We start from the raw sequence: 20579 nt of genomic DNA, 5'->3' as shown, positions 1-20579 counted from the left end.
TCCATGGGCAAACAAAGCAGAAGTCACGCAGTGGGTCATACAGCTCTGAAAAGGGAAGGGAAAGTCACAATTCAGTTGAAAGGAACTGGGGGGAAACACAGAAAGTAGAGATGCAGTAGGCCTGAACTAAATGTAAAATGGCGTGGGGGGGATTCTTACCTCTGTGCTACTGAAAATACTGCTGTATAAATGTGTCCCTGTTGTCTGTGTCGTCCCCGTCCTCTTCCTCCTCTTCACTCTCCCCAGGCTCCACAGCTGCAACAACACCACCATCTGGACCATCCTCCTGCAGGAAAGGCACCTGGCGTCGCAAAGCCAGGTTGTGAAGCATACAGCAGGCCACGATGATCTGGCACACCTTCTTTGGTGAGTACATTAGGGATCCCCCTGTCATATGGAGGCCCCGAAACCTGGCCTTCAGGACCCCAAAGGTCCTTTCTATGATCCTCCTAGATCGCCCATGGGCCTCATTGTACCGTACCTCTGCCCTGGTCCGGGGATTCCTCACTGGGGTCAATAGCCAAGGCAGGTTGGGGTAACCAGAGTCACCTATTAGCCACACACGCTGTCTCTGTAGCTGTTCCATCACATAGGGGATGCTGCTATTTCGCATAATGTACGCGTCATGCACTGACCCAGGGAACATGGCATTTACATGGGAGATGTACTGGTCAGCCAAACAGACCACCTGCACATTCATAGAATGATAACTTTTCCTGTTTCTGTACACCTGCTCATCGTCTTTTGGGGGTACTAAGGCCACATGGGTCCCATCAATGGCACCAATGATGTTGGGGATATGTCCAAGGGCATAGAAGTCACCCTTCACAGTGGCCAAATCACCCTCCTCAGGGAAAACAATGTAGCTCTGCATGTATTTCGTCAGGGCAGACAACACTCTGGACAAAATCTTAGAAAACATAGGCTGAGACATCCCTGATGACATGGCCACTGTTGTCTGAAAAGACCCACTTGCCAAGAAATGGATGACTGACAGAACCTGCACCAGAGGGGGAATTCCTGTGGGTTGGCGGATGGGGGACATCAGTGCTGGCTCCAGCTGGGCACACAGTTCATGTATAGTGGCTCGGTCAAGTCGGTATCGAAGTATAATATGACGTTCCTCCATTGTCGACAGGTCCACCAGCGGTCGGTACACGGGAGGATTCATCCTTCTCCTCGCAAGTCCCAGCGGACGGTGCCTAGGAAGGACAACATGGAGTACAGAGTCAAGCAACCCACAGGTACGTAACCACAGCTTGCACAGTACACAAATCGCTATGCATTGAATGGCTTGTATGAGTGGCAATGCAAGGCCTAGGCCTGTGTGACGCAGTAGAAATTAAGCCATGTGGGCCCTTGAAATGGCGGCTGCCTGACCTGAGAAGTGTGACAGTGGGATGTGAGGTCAATGCGCTGGCGTGGCACACCGTGGCGGTAGGCGGTCGAAGACCGCGGCGCAAAGCAGCATTGGTTAACATTGAACCCTATGGGTCTCAGGAGCCAATGACGAGTTGCGCCGGTGGTCGCGGTACGCACCGCCGTGGCCGTGACCGCCATTTTCTATCTGCTTAATCACTCAAGACCTGATCATCCACAGGAGAGGACCTATACTGCAAGTGCTGCTGTGAACTCGGTCTGTAAGAGACAATGGCTGCTGCGACTGGGGAAAGGGCCCCTGCCTTCAGTTCCGAAGAGTTGGAGAAACTTGTGGATGGGGTCCTGCCCCAGTATGCGATACTCTACGGTCCTCCAGACCAACAGGTAAGTACACTGGGTGCACGTTGAATGGGCTATGCCTGTGTTGAGTGGGGTGGATATAAGTTGGTGGGGTGGGGAGAGAATGAGGAGTGCAAGGCACGACAGATGAGAGCATGCGCCACATGGCAAGGTTGGGGAGGGGGGGCCAATCACATCTAACATGCGGAAAAATGATGATATTTCCAATTCCTCCCTGTACATGTCAAATAGGTCAGCGCCCATCAGAAGATCGACATTTGGCGTGCCATCGCCAAGGAAGTCCGGACCCTGGGGGTCCACAACAGGCGGGGCACCCACTGCCGCAAGAGGTGGGAGGACATCCGCCGCGGGACCAGGAAGACCGCCGAGTCACTGCTGGGGATGGCCTCCCAACCTAGGAGGGGTGCCAGTCGTACCCTGACCCCCCTGATGTCCCGGATCCTGGCGGTGGCCTACCCCGATTTGGATGGGCGCGTGAGGACATCACAGCAGACACAAGGGGGTGAGTACCAGCACATTCAGCTATCTTTACGCGCAGTGGAGGTGCCTGGGTGGGGGAGGAGGGCTGTGGGTGACATTAGGCCAGGGCGCTTTCTGTATTGTATTCCTCTCCTTTAGCCATGTCCCTGTGCCCCCGCCCCCCACCTCTGTACGGTGACAGGTACAGCTATCCATGGTCCTGCATCACCCATGTGCGCGTTTGTTGTCCCTAGACCTGTTGGCCCAGTCACAAGTACTCAGTAGTGTACCCCGATTGCGCGGCTTAGTGCATGAGGCTCCTGTGTCTGTCCTCTCCGCCAACGGTGTTGACAATGCATGTACTCAACCTTTTTTTATGTCTCCCCCCACCCTTTTTCTTTATCTTCTTGTGCATGTGTGCATCAGCATCATCAGGCGGAGGAGAACTGGCACCGGAGCACGAGGGAGCTGCGACTCACAAGACCCCGGTGGGCCATGGCACAGACACCGAGGCCACCAGTGATACGGAGGGCGAGGGGAGCTTCGCAACGGGGACCCGTGGTGAAACCAGCGACACCGACACGTCCTCGGATGGGAGCTCCCTAGCGGTGGCGGCAACATCCGTGCCCCCGCCTCTACAGGTACAGCCGCCACCCAGCGCACCAGCTCCGCCCTCCCAGCAGCCCCTCAGCCTACGCTCCGTGTCCGCTCGCCCAAGAAGGCGGGCATCTCCTTCGCCCCAGGCACCTCAGCCCCTGCTACCCCTGCTGCCCTCAGTGAGGAGGTCATTGACCTCCTGAGGACCATCATTGTTGGGCAGACTACCCTTTTGAATGCCATCCAGGGGGTAGAGAGGGAGGTACATCGTAGCAATGCATACCTGGAGGGCATTCATTCGGGTCAGTCTGCCCATCAACGATCGTTCAATTCTCTGGCCTCAGCACTGACGGCAGCCATTGTCCCTGTTTCCAGCCTCCCTCTTCTAACTGCCTCCACCCTGTCTCTGTCTCCTGTTCCTCTGCCTATCCCATCCACACCATCAGACCAGCCTGCACACACCTCAACACCCAAGGGCAGCTCATCCAGACATAAGCACCACAGATCACACAAACATTCACCCAAGCAACACCCAGATGCAGACATGCCAACAGCCACTACCACCTCTGTGTCCCCCACCTCCTCGTCTCCCTCCTCCCTCCCTGTGACGTCTCCACTCACACCTGCATGCACACCACCAACAGCCAGTACTTCCATCACCAGCACACCCTCCAGTACAGTCCGCACACGTGCAGTCACCACCCCCACTGCCATTTACACGTCCCCTGTGTCCTCTCCCACTGTGTCTGTCACCCCCTCTTCCAAGACACACAAACGCCGGCAGCCACCCACCCAACAGCCAACCACCTCACGACAGCCTGCAGCCCATGCACCTTCACCCAAGGACAGCACACCTGACTCTCCTACAACCACCTCCTCTTCCTCCACTCCCATAACCACTGCACCTACCGTTTACCTTGGTCCTAAAAAAGTTTACCTCTCCAGTCTTGACCTCTTTCCCTCCCCTGACCCACCCCCTCCATCTGCTAAGAGTCCCAAGAGCACCTCAGCCACCACCAGCCCGGGTTCACCTGTCAGCGTAGTCCATGGATTTTGGAGTCCCCCCTTTGCCAGCAGTGAGACATCGGTCAGCAGCAAGGGGACAGCCAGCCCCCCCCCTGGAAAGAGGACCCGGAAAGTGAGGGGCCGCCGCGAGAGGAGTGCCACGGCTGCCCCCAAGGACCAAAGTTCGGCAACTTCACCTGCCACAACATCCAGGGGAGGCAAGGCCCAGAGAGCCACAGCGAAGGAGGGCAAGGGCAGCAGGGCGGAGAAGTCAGGCAGCAGGAGCGCGGAACAGGAGGGCCCCACAAGCCCCATCCCGGGTGTGTGGGAGGACACCCAAGGGCCCAGGACACCGTCACCGAAGGGTCCAGCAACTGCACGGTCGGAGGGCGACTGAGCAGGGAGTCCTGCCCAGGTCTGACTCCCTGGAATTACAGGACAAGCACCGCTGAAGAGGGCCCCGCCGTCCAGAAAGGCACCGCTGAAGAGGGCCCCGCCGTCCAGAAAGGCACCGCTGAAGAGGGCCCCGCCGTCCAGAAAGGCACCGCTGAAGAGGGCCCCGCCGTGCAGGAAGGCACCGCTGAAGAGGGCCCCGCCGTCCAGAAAGGCACCGCTGAAGAGGGCCCCGCCGTGCAGGAAGGCACCGCTGAAGAGGGCCCCGCCGTCCAGAAAGGCACCGCTGAAGAGGGCCCCGCCGTGCAGGAAGGCACCGCTGAAGAGGGCCCCGCCATCCAGAAAGGCACCGCTGAAGAGGGCCCCGCCGTGCAGGAAGGCACCGCTGAAGAGGGCCCCGCCGTGCAGGAAGGCACCGCTGAAGAGGGCCCCGCCGTCCAGAAAGGCACCGTTGAAGAGGGCCCCGCCGTGCAGGAAGGCACCGCTGAAGAGGGCCCCGCAGTGCAGGAAGGCACCGCTGAAGAGGGCCCCGCCGTGCAGGAAGGCACCGCTGAAGAGGGCCCCGCCAAGACAGGCCCCGCTCCGCTAGGCCCTTCCTGTCAAGCACCGCTCCGCCGGGCCCTTCCTGTCAAGCACCGCTCCGCTGGGCCCCGCCGTCTCATGCACCGCTCCGCTGGGCCCTTCCTGTCAAGCACTGCTCCGCCGGGCCCTTCCTGTCAAGCACCGCTCCGCCGGGCCCTTCCTGTCAAGCACCGCTCCGCTGGGCCCCGCCGTCTCATGCACCGCTCCGCTGGGCCCCGCCGTCTCATGCACCGCTCCGCTGGGCCCTTCCTGTCAAGCACCGCTCCGCCGGGCCCTTCCTGTCAAGCACCGCTCCGCTGGGCCCCACCGTCTCATGCACCGCTCCGCTGGGCCCCGCCGTCTCATGCACCGCTCCGCTGGGCCCTTCCTGTCAAGCACCGCTCCGCTGGGCCCCGCCGTCTCATGCACCGCCCCGCTGGGCCCTTCCTGTCAAGCACCGCTCCGCCGGGCCCTTCCTGTCAAGCACCGCTCCGCCGGGCACCGCCGTCTCAAGCACCGCTCCGCTGGGCACTTCATCTCAAGCACCGCTCGGCTGGGTCCCGCCGTCTCATGCACCGCTCCGCTGGGCCCTTCCTGTCAAGCACCGCTCCGCCGGGCACCGCCGTCTCAAGCACTGCTCCGCTGGGCCCCGCCGTCTCATGCACCGCTCCGCTGGGCCCTTCCTGTCAAGCACTGCTCCGCCGGGCACCGCCGTCTCAAGCACTGCTCCGCTGGGCCCCGCCGTCTCAAGCACCACTGGCCCATTGACAGTGCCGGTTCTGTGTCTAGCTACTGTTCACGCTGCACTCGGCCCACCCTGCCTCCTCCATTGCCTGTGGAGACTGTTATCCACTTGAGAGACTGTGGCTTTGCACTCCCCAGGATGGCACAGTGGGCAGCCCACCCACTGTAGAGACTTGAGAGACTGTGGCTTTGCACTCCCCAGGATGGCACAGTGGGCAGCCCACCCACTGTAGAGACTTGAGAGACTGTGGCTTTGCACTCCCCAGGATGGCACAGTGGGCATGGTGGACCCTTCGTGGATCTGGCGTTGTGGACTCATGTGGCTGAGGTGACCCCCTTTCCCTTCCCCCTGAGGTGCCTGTAGTTTTGTCATATGATGCCCCAGCAGTGTTCTCTCCAACGGACTCAGGTCTCCTGTGTGGGCTTTGCCCGTGTGATGGTACACTTTGGCCCACGGACACTTGCTATTTCAGTGACTGTGCAGGACTTATTGCCTCTATTTATCGTTGACGCAATGTTTTAACTTGGTTTATATTATTCAATTTCCGATTTCAGCATGACTTGAATGAACCTATTTTATTAATATATTTGGTTTCTCACTTTAATTGATTCTTTTCATTATTCCGGGGGGTTTGGGTGGTGTCAGTTTGACTTGGTGCTCTGCATTGTTGTGTAGATAGTTGGGGGGTGGGTGTATTGCGTATGTGTGTGCCCGTAACCCTTCCTCCTCCCCCCTCCCCTGTGTCGCAGGTGCGGTACTCACCGTTGTCGTCTGCGCTGGAGTTCGTATTCGTGGTAGATGAGCAGGTAGACGAGAGCAGGTAGGATGTTCAATTCGGGCTCCATGCTGTCCTCCGTCCTCGTGGAGTGTATAGAGGTGACCGTTTTCCCGTTCGTAGTCTGTTTCTGCCGTGTTTTTATCGGCGGGGCTCCCGCCCCGGAAAAGGTGGCGGATTGGTGAGTTGTGATAGGGTGGGCGGTACGTTGTCTGCCGCCTGCCCGTTGGCGCTGACCGCCGCGCTGTTTGTTTGTCCCGCCGTGGCGGTCGGAGTGTTAAGGTGGCGGTCTGTGTTGGCGGTTCCCGCCAGGGTCAGAATTCATTTTTTTTTACCGCCAGCCTGTTGGCGGGTTGGCCGCCGCTTTATCACTGACCGCCTGGGTCAGAATGACCCCCATTATAATTCATGTGCCTCATGTACAGTGCTGTCTGGTGGCTCACACCCTCCTCCTCGAGCGGCCAGCATGGCTCATCGCAGGTGGGTCCCCTGACCCCTGCCGTGCACTACCACTACGTAGCACACAGGACTCACTGGCAGACACGCTACTGATGGTTGACCCCTCCTCGCTGTCCTGAGGGGTCTCCCCTGTGCACCATGCAGCCTGCCTACTTTCCATAAGGTCCACCGCATGGCTGATGCGGCCAAGTCCTCGCGCCACATCGACAGCAAAGTGCCCAAGTTCCACCTGTAGGCTGACTGTCCATCTTGAGAGGCCTGTAGTATTGGTGACAAGACGCCCAATTGATGCAGCCAGGCGGTCAAAACGTGCCGCTGTGTGGCACTCCCTGCGCCTTGCATGTCCTCGGTCTGCCACTAGTTCAGTCACCAGATGGCGGATGGCCTGTGTCAAATCCCCCAAATATTCATTTATCCTGGTGAACTGACTGTTCACATCCGCCAGCCCATTGGTCATGCTGCTCTGCATCCTGTTGAGGGCTCTTGTGATTGTCCTTAATTGTCTATTTTGCAGGCGCTGACCATGGATGAGGGATGCCTCCAAGCCCGCGAAGACTGCTTCCCCTACCTCCACCTGGGGCACCGAGTGAACTCTGCGCCAGCGTCTGCGCATTCGTCCAGCTTCTGGCTCTGATTGCCTCTCTGTGGGGCTGGGCCCTGGGGTTGTGCCAGCTGCCCCCATGTCCTGTGGTTGTTCCTCTATAGACCCTGGTGGTGTCCTGCTGGGCCCAGCAATTTCAGCAGCAGCCTCCTGCAGTGTCTCTGGCCCATGCTCTCCTCCCTGCCTGGTGTCACTGCTAGGGGTGTCTTGTGGGTGACCTGTGGGACATAGGGGATACACTGTCAGTCTCTCACATCTGTTTTATGCCTCATAATAAACATTTGCCTATATTCTGACTACTGTACTACATTGCCCCTAATGCACTATTCTAGAGGTTGCTAGACTGGAATGGAGCTAGTCTGGTGGTGCCTGCTGCTGTGCACTGGGAGAGTGTGTATACTGCATTTGTGGGTGTCAAAGCATATCTCATGGTACTCACTTTTGGATGTCCCTGGCGCTGAACTGTCCACTTCTCCCATGCCAGTGACGGCCTCTGGCTCCAGGGTCTGCTCAACAATGCTTTCCATGGCTGTGGGTGGTGGGGGGGTGGATGGGCCTCCTCCGGTGCCCCTCATCTCCCTCATGCGGTCTGCAACCCTCTCCTTCGTCCTGGAGCGCAGGTCGTACCACCGTTTCCTAATTTCCTCAAGGGTGCGGTGGCTCACCCCTATGGCATTTTTCTTGTCGTGGATCTGCTGCCATATCATTTTCTTTTGAGTGTCTGGGACACTCATTGCTGCCTTCCCAAAAAGTTAATCGTGGTGCAGGCAGCATTCTTCAGTCAGCACCTCCAGCTCTTTGTCTGAAAACTTCACTTTCCTTCTCCTGCCAGCACTGCCTGTCTCCTCCATTGTTGCAGCAGCTCCTCTCTTCTGGGTGTGGCACAGCAGTTTGGAAAGGGTGTGGTCCTCCCAGGTGTATTTGATAACTTCCTGGTTCTGATGCCAAGTGTCAGGAAGTGGGTTTCCAAACTGTTGTGCAGCACCTGCAGGCAATTTGCGAGTCAGTCGCAATTTGCAACACCATTCTCGCAATTTGCGACCTTGCTTTTAGCGAGGTCGCAAATTGCGACCTCGCTAAAAGCAAAGGTCACAAATTGCGGTGTGACACCTATGCGACTCGCAAATTGGTATTGCAAATATTTCTTGAATTTAATTTTGCGAGTCGGAAATAGCGATTCGCATGGAGTCGCTATTTCCGATTCGCAAATTTTAACATACCTACATCTGGCCCATAGTGCTTTAATATAGAGCACATTTTATTATCCTGATTAAAATATTGTAAACACAGCTGCTGTTTTTAAATAACTTTAAACTGCAGTGGAAATGCAGGAAGGAACCAAGCTTCATGCATTTCTAAAAGCTTTAACGCATTACAAAAGGCCATTTTATGCCTATGAACTTTCCTTCAATTCTGCCCACTGTAGGGTTTTAAGGAGCCCTGCTTTGAAACCTTTCTATGATATTAAACATTTACAATGCAAGATGTGTGTTGAAGAGACTATTTGATTAGGTTGAATTGAGCTTGTGAGTTAGCTGTTGGAAGGGCTAAAATTTGCCTGAATAAACTAGGCCATATCCATCCAAATATTCATATGGCAGGAAATACCTCACAGCCATAGGCTAATAAAGGTTGTATGTTTTGTTTTAATGACATCAAGCAGAGACGAGGATGATGTGCCAGACATTTTGCTGCATATTTATGATGCTCCTTGAGCCACCTTGTGCCACATTTGCGTCATTTTTTAAAAACAAATGTGGCGTTAGAGTGGCATTTCCCACGCACCATATTTACAAAGTGGCACAATGGAAGCATAATGTATGCAAGGGGGGGAGGCCAAAAAGAATGGTGCAGTGAAATTTACTAGATTTCACTGCAACATTTTTAGCGTCATTATTAACGCTTAGTCAGAGCAGGTGTTAAAATGACACTCGCATGGAAACCTAAGGGTCTCCTTGCACAGTGCTACACTAGCGTCAAAATGTTAACGCTAGTGTAGAAAAGCACCAAAATAGCATCAAAAATGTTTATGCTACTGTACTAACGACCGCCATGGTGCACAGTATTATAAATACAGTGTTACCATGGTGTAGTTAGGTGCTGGTGGGGGGGTGCAAAAAATGTGCTGCATCAGCTCTTATGTGCCACTTTTTCTTAAATGTGGGCCTTCGTTGGCTAGTACGCACACGGCAAACATTAAATTAGTGGCTTTAATCTTGGGATCAGCCAGTTGCCGTGTATTTTGTTACCAGACTCCGAGGTATTTATAGAAGTCAGCCAATACAATCTGAGCATTTCCTAATAGCTGTTTAGTTTTCTCTGATTTCTTTTGCCCAAAAAAGAGTTCTTTGAATTTGCCAAAATTCACTGGTAAATGATTCTTAATAAAGTAGCTTTCTAGCCCTCTAAGGGTTTGTTGCAGACCCATACTGGTAGTATCAAGTAAAATGGAAACGTCTGCATACATTAGTATTTGTAATAAGATCTCACCATGTTTTGGGGAACATGCTTTTCGGTTGGCAAAGGTTTAGCAATATTTCAAACATAGACATTAATAAAGTAGGGGCGAAAGCGCATTCCTGCATGACACCTTTATTGATAAGAGTGCAGCACATTAACAAAATCAGTTCCCTGGGCAAACCCTTCTGGAGCTATGCAAACGCCTCCGAGATACCCTAAATTGAGTCCAGGTCATCACACATCATTATCCATAATTGCATGAGGTTCATTTAAATTGAAATTGCCGGTCATTATGGTCAATGTTTGTCGCTGGCAGATATTCTGTAATTTGTAAAGCTTTTCAGCAATCATTTAAATCGTATTTGCAGATGGATTGATGTAAGTATTTATTACTATGAAAACTGTACATCCATAGGCTGTACCATTGCAGCTTGAAACTAGGAGCTTGGGATTTCAGTAAGTATTACATCTAATGACATTGAAGTAAAGGTTGCTAAGCCACCGCATGAGCGACCTTTTTCCCCACTGTGAGCTAAATAGAACCCACTAATTAGCTCTGCATGTAAGGTCCGATTTTCCTGGCAACAGATAAAATAATGTGACTTGATTAAAGGTAAAACTTTAGCATCAATTTTGAATCTATTGAAACCTGCTACATCCTCGGAATAGTAGGTTTGACCTGTATACAATATATATGAAGAATATATTTATTTTATTGTTTGCTTGGATGAGCGCTCTATTTGCAATTGAGAAGAGGAATAAGATTCTGAGTTTAGCAAATGCTGGGTTTCTGTGAAGAGTAACACTTTAATTTTTATAGAATTTGGAAACAGATTAAAAATATTTGTTACAATCACCAAAATACCACAAAACCTATTCCAAAAGTGTCACCAAACAAAAGCTATCCTCATCTGAATCCCAAGAACCCATCATCACCCCTAGTGCTAGCCTTTCCTGAACCATAAATATTCCATAGTACCCCTTAATAATATCTTTTCCTAAATCCTAAATATCCCTTGTCATCCTGCAAAACTACCACTAACTGAACCTTAAAAAACCCTTACTACCACTTAATTGTACTAGTCACTGAAGCCTAAAAAACATTACTACCCCTTAACACTATTCTCCCTGCAACATCCTCCCTAGCCTGGGTATCTACCAATGACTCTGCCACACACAGCGCTGTAAATCACTCATCTCTATTCCTTTGCGTGTACATGTGAACTCCCACATTCTGAAACCAAGCTTTCATTACATTCCTTTCTAGCGATTACATCACAATGATATGGAGTCCATTTGGAGCCAAAAATGTTCCGTCCTAAAACATGCAAGACACTACATCTCCCCCTCGGTTAAATAGAAAAATAGATTTTATTATAAAAATCAGTACACATACACCTATATAGAAACATATACAACTATAGCTCTTCAATCAGTCTTCTTGGCACTTTGATGATACAACCCTACCCGGTTACTGGAAGACGTAAGCTGTCATCTTAGTATAAGAAATTGGCAAGGATGGTAAAGATGTAGCAGCAGTCACTGAGTGTTAAGGGTCAGTATCTCTTTCACCATTTTGAAGTGAAGACTGATGAATCACAGGCCTAAAGTGAGAAGTGCTTCCGGTAGCAGATTTCCCAAGGTCTTGGGCAGTCATCACATGTCCCTTGGTACATACCACTTGGAAAGGTTCAGCCTAATAGGAAGCATCAGATTTTCTCTTACGGATCTGTAGGGTGATCACCAGATCTCCTTTGCTATATGAGATATTCTACGCATGTTTCATCTTGTCTGCACAAGCTTTCATTTTCTGCTTGTTAACCAAGTCCCTTGTATGAATCATGTTTTCACTGTTGTCTCTCTTGGTGATCCATTGAGGTAACCTGGGGCCAGATGTATCATTGTTCACAATAGGGATTACCTAATTGCGATTATTACAGAATCGCAATTAAGTAATCGCTATTGCAATGTATGAAACTCCAGGAGTTTCACACTGGGATTCGCAAGGGCTCACAAATTGACCTACCTCATTAATATTCATGAAGTAGGTTGCAATTTGTGAGCCATTGCGAATGGCTACAATCACAGGGATGGTGGCCTGCTGGGCTCAGCAGACCACCATGTCTGTGATTGCTTTTCAATAAAGCAATCTTTTTTTAAAAAAATGCAGCCCGTTTTCCTTAAAGGAAAACGGGATGCGTTTAAAATGAAAAATGAAAAGCTTTCTTTTCATTTTTTAAGAGTAGGCAGTGGTCCATAGGATCACTCCCTGCTCTTAAAAAACGTTTTTGCATTGCATTCACAAAGGGGACCCCTTTCTCTTTGCGAATGGGTTACCCCCACTTTGAAATTGGTGGTAATTGCAATTGTTTTACGACCCCATTCACTGTCACAAAACAATCATACATACCTCTGCGATTCGGTATTAGGAAAGGACGTTCTTGACACGCCCCTTCCTAATACCGAATCGGTATGCAGTCGCAAATCCAATTTGTGATTCGGTAACAAGTTACCGAATCTCAAACTGGACTTGTTACACACCAAAATGCATTTTTGCGATCGCAAACAGCCCGTTGGGCCATTTGCGATCCCAATAATGTTTGATATATCTGGCCCTTGGTTGTCATTGCTCTCCTGACCATCAAAGTAACAGGACTTTTACCTGTGGTCTAGTGGGGTGTTGAACGATAAACTCTTAGAGTAGAGTTTAGTACTGTTTTCAAACTGAGCTGCTCAAGAGTTGTAGGCTGTATTATTTTTTTTTATTGTACTCATTAAACGCTCAACAAGTCCATTGGCCTGCTGCCATAAAGGTATACTCTTACGATGCTTTATGTTCAGATGCTCCATGAACTCTTTTAATTCCTTACTGTTAAAGTGTGGGCCATTATGAGACTTCACAATGGCTGGAATGCCTCATGATTCTAAGATGCCATCAAGCTTTTCAATGACTCGTTTGTGAGATCAGAGATCTTCAACCAATAGGTGTAGGAAAATACTGTCCTTCTTGGAAAGTTACGCCCACTTTCTACCTGTTTGTCAGTGTGTTTTTACTGTCTCAGTGGGATTCTGCTAGTCAGGACCCCAGTGCTCATAGCTTGTGGTTTATATGTCAGATTTGCACACTGGACTCCTCTTATAAGTCCCTAGCATATTGTACCTAGGTACACAGGCCATTGGGGTTCCAGGAGATCCTCCTGGGCTGCAGCATTTCTTTTGCCACCCATAAGGAGCTCATACAAACACTCCTTCAGGACTGCCAAAGCAGCCTGAGTGAAATAGTGCACACAATATTTCACAGCCATTTTCACTGCACCAGGTAACTTATATGTCACCTATATGTCTAATCTTCAGTTACTGAAGGCTAGGTGCAAAGGTACTGTGTGTGAGGGCACGCTTGCACTAGCAAAGGCACCCCCACATTGTCCAGGACCAATTTCCTAGACCTTCATGAGTGCGGGACGCCATTATAAGAGTGCTCTACATATATGTCAATACATATATGTTAGCTTCACAATGGCAACTCTGAATATGGCCATGTGAGGTGTCTAAGATTGAGAAATTGTACCCCCAATCCAAATTTGGTATTGGGGGCCAATTCCTTGCACCCTGGGGCCCCTCCTGTGCTGCCAAACCAGCTCTCTAAGGTTTCCACTGCAGCCTCAGCTGCTGCCATATCACAGCCAGGTTCCTGCCCTCCTGGGAATGGAGACGCTCAATCCCAGGAAGGCAGAACAATGCATTTCCTTTGGGAGAGGGGTGTTACACCCTCTCCCATTGGAAATAGGTGTTACAGGCATGTGAGGTTTTTTTTCCAGAGCCTCTGGAAATGCTTTGAAGGGCATAAACGGTGCCCTCCTTGTATAATCCAGTCTACACCGTTTCAGGGACCCCAGGTCCCTGCTCTGGCACGAAACTGGACAAAGGAAAGGGGAGTGATCACTCCCCTGTCCATCACAACCCTAGTGGTGGTGCCCAGAGTGCCTCCTGAGTGTCCCTGGGTTCTGCCTTCTTGTTTTCAGGATGGTCAGGGAGCTCTGGGAGCATCTGAGTGGCCAGTGCCAGCAGGTGACATCAGTGACCCGTCCTGATAGGTGCTTAGCTGGTTAGGTGACCAATCCCCCTCTCAGGGCTATTTAGGGTCTCTCCTCTGGGTTTTTGCTCAGATTTGGTTTTGCAAGACTCCAGCAGGACTCCTCTGCAACTTCTGCTTCACCTTCTACTGTCGGATCAACTGCAGAACTGCTCCAGGAACTCTACAACTGCAACAAAGTATCCAAGAAGGCTACTGCAACTCTGTAACTTCAGCTCCTGCCAGCAACTGCAACAGTTTCCAGGTTGTGCATGCTCTGAGGACTGCCTATGTTTATCCTGCACCAGAAGGACCGAATGACTCTCCCGTTAAGTGACTGAGTCACTTCCCTGCTTCAGCAGGTACCTCTCTGCAGTGACAACCGGTACTCTGGGACTCCTCTCCTGTCGATGAGCATGATTCCTGGAACACAGGTGGTGGGCCAAAGTGATCCTGACTGTCCAAAGGTCCAGCTGTCCAAATTTGGTGCAGGTAAGGACTTGCCTCCCTGGGCCAGACAGTACCCCTGTGCACCTCGTGTTTTGCAGCTCCTTTTCCAAGAGATCCTTCATGCACAGCCTAGCCCAGGCCCCCAGCACTCTATCTTGCGACGCTCAGCTCCATGAGTTGTTCTCCGGCGGCGTGGGACCCCTTCGTGTAGTGCTACGACAACAGCGATTTGCAACTCCTTTGTCGCTGTGTCCTGGGGCTCCTGTATGTGCTGCCTGGTCTTCTGAGGGCTCTCTGAAGTGCTGAGAGCCCCCTCTGTCTCCTCAGTCTGAGTTGAGACACCCAGGTCCCTCCTGGGCCCAGGTAGCGCCTTTTCCCGCCAACCGTGACATTTGCGTGAGCCAAGGCTTGTTGGCAGAATCCAATGACGAAAACCAGCCTGCATCCAACGATTCGACGTGGGACATCTCTTGCACTAAGCAGGAACCCGCAGCTGTCTTCTTCAGTGCATTTCTGACTTTTTCTTCCAACCAGAGAATCCACTTTTGCACCTTCATCCGGGCTAGCAGGGGCTCCTGTGTTCTTCCTGGACTCTTCAACTGTTCTTGGACTTGGTCTCCTCTCTCCACAGGTCTTCAGGTCCAGGAATCCATCGTTGGTGTCTTGCAGTCTTGCTTGTTTTTTGCATTATCCTTTACCACGACTCCTAGTGTGTTCTGAGGAAACTTTCTGTACCTTACTCCTGTTTTCCTGGGCTCTGGGGTGGGGTACTTTACTTACCTTTGATGTTTTCTTACACTCCCAGCACCCCTCTACACACTACTGTTGCCTAGGTGGGGAACCGACTTTCACATTCCACTATTTTAGTATATGGTTTGTGTTGTCCTTAGGCCCTAGGCCCATTCTAGCCTATTGTGATTTTACTATTTACACTTTATTTGTGACTGTGTACTTACCTTATTTTGGTTACTAGTGTATATTTTATGTGTATTACTTACCTTCTAAGGGCGTATAGCCTCTAATGTATTATTGGCCTTGTATCACAAAAAAAAAGTACCTTTATTTTTGGTGAAACTGAGTATTATCTTTCTTGTGTGTGAGTACTCTGTGACTACAGTGGTATTGCAAGAGCTTTGCATGTCTCCTAGTTCAGCATTGGCTGCGCTGCCTACAGCTACCCCTAGACTTCATGGCTTTTAGACACTGACTACATTTTACTAATAAGGGATAACTGGACCTGGTATAAGGTGTATGTACCTCTGGTACCCACTACAAACCAGCCCAGCCTCCTACAATAGATAATAAAATAAGCATTTACAATGCTAATTGGTCTGGCTTTAAAAGAATGTTGTATGATAATATGGTGCATTACAAGTAAATAGCATGGGAATAGATATGTATTTATGTTCAAGCAAAGAGCTGTAAAGTAATATTGGTGTAGTTAAAAGGTCAGTTGCACAGTCACGCCTGACCTAGAAATCCATGTAGGTTAATGACTCCCCTCCTCTCATTTGTGCTGCTGCCAGAGAAAAGTGGCATCAGTTATATAAGACACTTTAATAGCATTCCAGGGTCACATGTGTGCCCCTTAAAGTTCGGTAGGCAGCTGGATGAATAAACAAAATGTTCACAACTACATGGAGGGTAAGCACTTTTTTGTGGAAGGACACAACTTCTGTCTAATCAAAACATGTACTCCTGGCTCCCAACATGTGGGTGCAGCCAAAGCCCCTTTCTAGTGATTCCTACATAATTGTCTGGTAACAGCTGCACGGTGGGCCAGGCCATTAAAATTAAAGCATGCCTGTCATCTTTATTAATAAAGCAATTTACCCAGCCACACCTCTAGGTGGCACGCCATGTCATTCTCCCTTTCGTTGGAATACATTTTGTAATACTTAAAACAGATATTATTGGCCCTTGCCAAAAACAGAAGCATCTAGAAGGGCCCGCTTTGGGGGCCAGATTTGCTGAGGGCTTGTATTGTTCTTGCATCCCTCAAGTCGACGTAAGGCAATGCAAGTCCATTATGGCATTTACTTAGCCACGCAGGAGACAATTTGCACCGTCTTGCATGACTTTGTAAAGAAATACAATGCAACGCTGTGGCTTGTGGTGTGTTACATTTCAATGGGGTATGTGTTCCATGAGTAGATCATGGGCATTCCCGTGCATCCACCTTTGGAATTTGACGCAATCCCAGATTTACTAAAATCAGTAAATAGCGGATTACGTGAAAATAGTGTGCCGTCCCTAGAGAGGCATTATGAGGACAAATATTTTCATTTTTCCTCATTACTTCCTCTCTCCATGTGTGCTGCATTGTATAGCACACTTGGAAAGAGGAATGTGCCCCTACGGATTGTTTTTGTGCAGGAAAACAATCCTACACCTAACACAAGAACCTTTGCACCATGGTGCAAGGGTGCATGTGTTGGCACTAGGCAGCACACAGAACGCTAGGTCTATGAGAGAGAAGTGCACTATGTTTTAGTAAATAGAGCAGAGCAGTATGTTGCCTTGCTGCGTTGCTTTGCATGAAAGATTGGTAAATCTGGCCCTAGGTTTTTGTCCCAGGCTTCACTAAAACTGCTGACATGCCTGACCATGTGTTGTAGTATAGATGAACCAATGTTATAGGCTTTTCCTTTCTTTATTTAAATGAGATTAAATTGTATACATATCACTTAACTTTGCTTGGCAAAAGCTCTGTTGCGCATAGGAAAACCCTGCTATTAGATTTTGAGTATCTTATGATACTACTACTTAATCACCATTTTAATTGCATCAATGAGAAATCAGAGAATTATAACTTTCTCCTTTGGCATCACTGACCAGTGTTCCTATCTGAAATTATTACAAGCCCTAATTTCTAGAACAATGACAGTCTGCCGAAGTTTCCATGTTCATCAGCCTTGTTCAGTGAGCCCATGTAAATATATTGTAAATGCATCTCAGTTTGCATTGTCTTAAGGCCTCAATATGAGTTTTATAGTCAGAACGCCAGACTGCCAGACCACCATGTTGGCAGTCCTAAAATGACCCCCATATTGGTGATCTTTCAGAGAGCCATATTACGATTTATACAGGCAGGACCTCTGACTGCCAACCAAAAAAGGCAGACCGGCAATGGTGCAGAGGCCTGGAAATAGGCAGTCCGACCTCCAGCCCCGACAGCACTGCAGCCAACCACTGACCATATCACAAGCCCAAAGACGCAGTGGCTGGCACCCATGGCGGTCAGTCAATGGTGGTCTGAACCATGGCGGTCTGCGGTCACCAAAGTAATACACAACACCACATTGGATTGATTTCAAAACAGCACAGCTACATTGCCACACTGGACACACCTGCAAAGGACACTATGAAACGCACCCCTTCACCCACCAGAATCTTCTGCATTACCAACACAACAAATAGAAACCAGAGCTTATTATGCAACACAGCCGCACGGATACTAGGCACCACTTTTTTCTCACCATCTCTTTTCACACCCAGCACACACTTTTGTCCAGTCACACCATTTTGCACTACCTCTCTGTCACTTTTATTTATTTCCACCATGCCATGTTCTAAAACTTCACGTTTTTCCGATGATGAGTTGAGAGTCATGGTGGATGAAATCACAAGAGTAGAGCCACAATTGTTTGGAGCACAAGCCCAGCACACTACTCTTAGTAGGAACATGGAAATGTGGGACAGGATAGTTGACAGAGTAAATGTTGTAGACAGCACCCTGCCCACAAGGTATGACATTAGGAAGAGGTGGAGCAACCTGAGGAGCAAGGTCCATTCCCTGGACTCCAGGAACCAGCTGCAGGCAAAGACGACTGGTGGTGGCCCTCCCATTGCCCCATTGCATCTCTTTCCCTGGGAGGAGAAAGTCCTGGCCATCCTGCATCCTGACGGTTTCACTGAAATACCAGGGGGAGTGAAGTCACAGCACAAAAAGCCACCAAAATGCTATGTCATGCATGCTCACTGCTCACTTTTGGCCACCTTCACTGTCATCTACTCACCAGCCCAGTGTTCACGTGTCCAAAGAACCCTGTTTGCCAACTCACAATTGAAGTGTATTCAACTGAGAGGATAACATTTGTATAGTGTTTGTAGTACAGGGACTGACTGTAGGAAGGTAGCCTCTTTCTAGCCTTGTTACCCCCACTTTTGGCCTGTTTGTGAGCATATGTCAGGGTGTTTTCACTGTCTCACTGGGATCCTGCTAGTCAGGGCCCAGTGCTCATAGTGAAAACCCTATGTTGTCAGTGTGTTTGTTATGTGTCACTGGGATCCTGCTAGCCAGGACCCCAGTGCTCATAAGTTTGTGGCCTATATGTGTTCCCTGTGTGGTGGCTAACTGTATCACTGAGGGTCTGATAACCAGAACCCCAGTGTTTATGCTCTCTCTGCTTTCTAAATTTGTCACTGCAGGTTAGTGACTAAATTTACCAATTCTCATTGGCACACTGGTACACCCATATAATTCCCTTGTATATGGTACTGAGGTACCCAGGGTATTGGGGTTCCAGGAGATCCCTATGGGCTTCAGCATTTCTTTTGCCACCCATAGGGAGCTCTGACAATTCTTACACAGGCCTGCCACTGCAGCCTGAGTGAAATAACGTCCACGTTATTTCACAGCCATTTACCACTGCACATAAGTAACTTATAAGTCACCTATATGTCTAATCTTCACTTAGTGAAGGTTGGGTACCAAGTCATTAGTGTGTGGGCACCCTGGCACTAGCCAAGGTGCCCCCACATCGTTCAGGGCAAATTCCCCGGAGTGCGGGGACACCATTACACGCGTGCACTATACATAGGTCACTACCTATGTATAGCGTCACAATGGTAACTCCGAACATGGCCATGTAACATGTCTAAGATCATGGAATTGTCCCCCCAAATCTCCTGGGTCTGTAGCAAAGAACCCGGGTACTGCCAAACTGCCTTTCCGGGGTTTCCACTGCAGCTGCTGCTGCTGCCAACCCCTCAGACAGGATTCTGCCTTCCTGGGGTCCAGGCAGCCCTGGCCCAGCAAGGCAGAACAAAGGATTTCCTCTGAGAGAGAGTGTTACACCCTCTCTCTTTGGAAATAGGTGTGAAGGGCTGGGGAGGAGTAGCCTCCCCCAGCCTCTGGAAATGCTTTGATGGGCACAGATGGTGCCCATCTCTGCATAGGCCAGTCAACACGGTTCAGGGATCCCCCAGCCCTGCTCTGGCGTATAACTGGACAAAGGAAAGGGGAGTGACCACTCCTCTGACCAGTACCTCCCAGGGGAGCTGCCCAGAGCTCCTCCAGTGTGTCCCAGACCTCTGCCATCTTGGAAACAGGTGTTGGGGGCACACTGGACTGCTCTGAGTGGCCAGTGCCAGCAGGTGACGTCAGAGACCCCCTCTGATAGGCTCTTACCTTTCTTGGTAGCCAATCCTCCTTTCTTGGTAGCCAAACCTCCTTTTCTGGCTATTTAGGGTCTCTGCTTTGGGGAATTCTGCAGATAACAAATGTAAGAGCTCACCAGAGTTCCTCTGCATCTCCCTCTTCGACTTCTACCAAGGATCGACCGCTGACTGCTCCAGGACGCCTGCAAAACCGCAACAAAGTAGAAAGACGACTACCAGCAACATTGTAGCGCCTAATCCTGCCGGCTTTCTTGACTGTTTCCTGGTGGTGCATGCTCTGGGGGTCGCCTGCCTTCACCCTGCACCAGAAGCACAGAAGAAATCTCCTGTGGGTCGACGGAATCTTCCCCTTGCTAACGCAGGCACCAAAAGACTGCATCACTGGTCCTCTGGGTCCCCTCTCATCCTGACGAGCGTGGTCCCTGGAACACAGGAACTCTATCCAAGTGACTCCCACAGTCCAGTGGCCCTTCAGTGTAATTTTGGTGGAGGTAAGTCCTTGCCTTCCCACGCTAGACTTCAAACCTGTGTACTGCGTGATTTGCAGCTGCTCCGGCTTCTGTGCACTCTTCCAGTATTTCGTTCGTGCACAGCCTAGCCTGGGTCCCCAGCACTCCGTCCTGCAGTGCTCAACCCGCTGAGTTGGCCTCCGATGTCGTGGACCCCCTTTTGTAACTCTGCGTGGACTCTGGTTCACAACTCTTCCAAGTGCCTGTTCAGGTACTTCTTCGGGTGTTGCCTGCATCTGTGGGGGCTCTCTGAGTTGCTGAGCGCACCCTCTGTCTCCTCCTCCAAGGAGCAACATCCTGATCCTTCCTGGTCCTCAGCAGCACCCAAAAACATTCACCATGACCCTTGC

Source organism: Pleurodeles waltl, chromosome 8 (assembly GCF_031143425.1).
Source record: "Pleurodeles waltl isolate 20211129_DDA chromosome 8, aPleWal1.hap1.20221129, whole genome shotgun sequence".
Lineage (NCBI taxonomy): Eukaryota > Metazoa > Chordata > Amphibia > Caudata > Salamandridae > Pleurodeles > Pleurodeles waltl.
The sequence above is the reverse complement of the archived record's forward strand: the minus strand, read 5'-3'. Positions refer to the sequence as shown.